We start from the raw sequence: 2,635 nt of genomic DNA on the forward strand, positions 1-2,635 counted from the left end.
TCTCTCCCCCTCACCCACACACATAATACTCCCCCTCCACATCAAACACATAATACCCGCCTGCACACAACACACATCCCACCCCCCTGCACCTCACATCCTTCTCCCCCCTGCACATCACATCACTCTCCCCCCCTGCACCTCACATCATTCTCCCCCCCCCTGCACCTCACATCATTCTCCCCCCCTGCCCCTCACATCACTCTACCCCCTTGCACCTCACATCACTCTACTCCCTTGCACCTCACATCACTCTCCCCCTTGCACCTCACATCACTCTCCCCCCCTGCACCTCCAATCACCCTCCCCTGCACCTCCAATCACCCTCCCCTGCACCTCCAATCACCCTCCCCTGCACCTCCAATCACCATCCCCTGCACCTCCAATGACCCCCCGTGCACCTCCAATGACCCCCCCCCTTGCACCTCAAATCAAAAGAATGTATAATTCCTAGGGGACACACACACACAGTGAAACTCAGTGAGCAGCGTGGCACCACAATGGAGGACAGGACAGCACCAGGTGAGGCAGTGACATGTACCTGGCTGCAGTAGTGACTTGACTTGCGAGTTGGGGGCACTTGAGAGCGCTCGTGCGCGCGCACAGCACGCTCGACCACAGTCATCCAATCACCTGCCGCAGAGCAGCTGGCTGTTTTACTTCCCCCTCCATCCCACGTTGAAAGCGGGGGGGAGGAAGGGAGCAGGGGGGAGGAGCAGGCCCTGTGCATGCGTGCCGGGAGGGGAATCGCCGCCATTTTTTAAACTTTTTTTTTATTATTATTTAATTAATTAACTGGCTCCCGACTGGCACCGGAGTCATCCCGGGCCGCACAGAGAGGCCAGGCGGGTCTTATGTTGTGCAGGCCTGCTCTACAGTGTTTTAGCCATAGATTCCTGTGTATATCAGTATTGCTGACCTGAAGAAGAGAGGAGAACTCTCGAAAGCTTGTCCTATGACATAAATTGTTAGTCCAATAAAAAAGGTATCACCTAATACTGAAGAACTAATTTATTCTGCACTATATATATATATATATATATCATGCAGCAAGCTTAAGCCTATAGGGAACCATGTTAAAAATGGCATGCAGCAAGCTTAAGCCTATAGGGAACCATGTTAAAAATGGTTTTTGAAGCAAAAAGTGGCACTGTGTTCTCATTTGCATGTCATTTCCCAGAATCCCTTGCTGCAGTGGAAGTGCTGTGTGCTGGGTGATAATGGTGAAAGGCGGGGTTGCAGACCTGCCTAAGACATGCAGATGAGCATACAGTTGTATTTACATTTGCATATTTGCTTTGCTGTGGAGGGTTTTTGTCACTTTTTTACTCACCATAACTTAACTCAGTATTATGGTAGGTCCCATCGTTTAGCTTCTTTGCATACCCAGTTAACCAACCCCACACTGATGAGACCGATTAAGGTCGATGAGACCCATTATCGCTTCTCGGCCTTTTGGCTAAGATCAAGTGTAGGTTCTGTTCTGTGAAGGACAGACCTAAAAGGGTGCACTCGGTCCTCTGGTCATGGTCGGAAAGTGCGGATATGTAGCCCGGGCTATTTTATCACGGCACCCCATGAGTGGTTAACCTGATGGAGTCATTTGCTGCCACATGCACTTGACACTTGCATGGATAATTTGCACACCCCTACATTTTTCTGCACTGGCACCCCTTATTGCCTTCCGCTGAGGGGTAGCCATTATTTTTTTACCCGCCAGGCTTCCGGGTCTGGCATGCACTTGTGCACACTTATTTTTGTCGTTTTGTCTGAGCACTTCCTGCACTGCATCCCACAGCGCACTGGAGCACTCGCACCATGGATTTATTTTTTATTTTGTTTTTGGGTTATCAGTCACCTAATTTTCTTCGGAGAATGCAAGACTGTGTGCTGGTCGGTGGTCGCCATTCCCTCGGGAGAAGACTGCGGTGGGCGAGTAGGCGCGAGCTGAAAGCCCTAAAGACCTGGACCCTCCTGCTGCGCCTACTGCACGGGGAGGGAATAGGATGGACGTCGGATTCTTCGGATGACGACGTTGGTGTAACATCGGGACTTTTCCTGGCCCTCGTGGCTGAAGAGGACCAACTATGTCAAGGACTTGCAGCTCTCCGGAGCCTATAGTCACAAGTGGAGCGCAACTGATCTCACAGCGTGGATCACAAGCACGGTTTTTGAGGTGAAATCACTTTTCCACCACCCGGGCTACACAAAAAAAAAAAACTGTCTGTGGGTGGGTTTTCTGGGTATGCACCTTAACCCTGGCTGTGCTCAAAGCTGTGACCATGCAGCAAGCTTAAGCCTATAGGGAACCATGTTAAAAATGGTTTTTGTAGCAAAAAGTGGCACTGTGTGCTCATTTGCATGTCATTTCCCAGAATCCCTTGCTGCAGTGGAAGTGCTTTGTGCTAGGTGATAATGGTGAAAGGCGGGGTTGCAGACCTGCCTAAGACATGTAGATGAGCATACAGTTGTATTTACATTTGCATATTTGCTTTGCTGTGGAGGGTTTTTGTCACTTTTTTTACTCACCATAACTTAACTCAGTATTATGGTAGGCCCCATCCTTTAGCTTCTTTGCATACCCAGTTAACCAACCCCACACTGATGAGAACCATTAAGGTCGATGAGACCCATT

General features: G+C 49.8%; 1 pseudogene; it reads left to right on the forward strand.

Moving 5' to 3' along the window:
* Nucleotides 1–1,439: 1,439 nt before the first annotated feature.
* On the forward strand, nt 1,440–1,579 carry LOC142494028 (U2 spliceosomal RNA; annotated as a pseudogene).
* The last annotated feature ends 1,056 nt before the right edge of the window (nt 1,580–2,635 follow it).

Source organism: Ascaphus truei, chromosome 4, assembly GCF_040206685.1.
Source record: "Ascaphus truei isolate aAscTru1 chromosome 4, aAscTru1.hap1, whole genome shotgun sequence".
Lineage (NCBI taxonomy): Eukaryota > Metazoa > Chordata > Amphibia > Anura > Ascaphidae > Ascaphus > Ascaphus truei.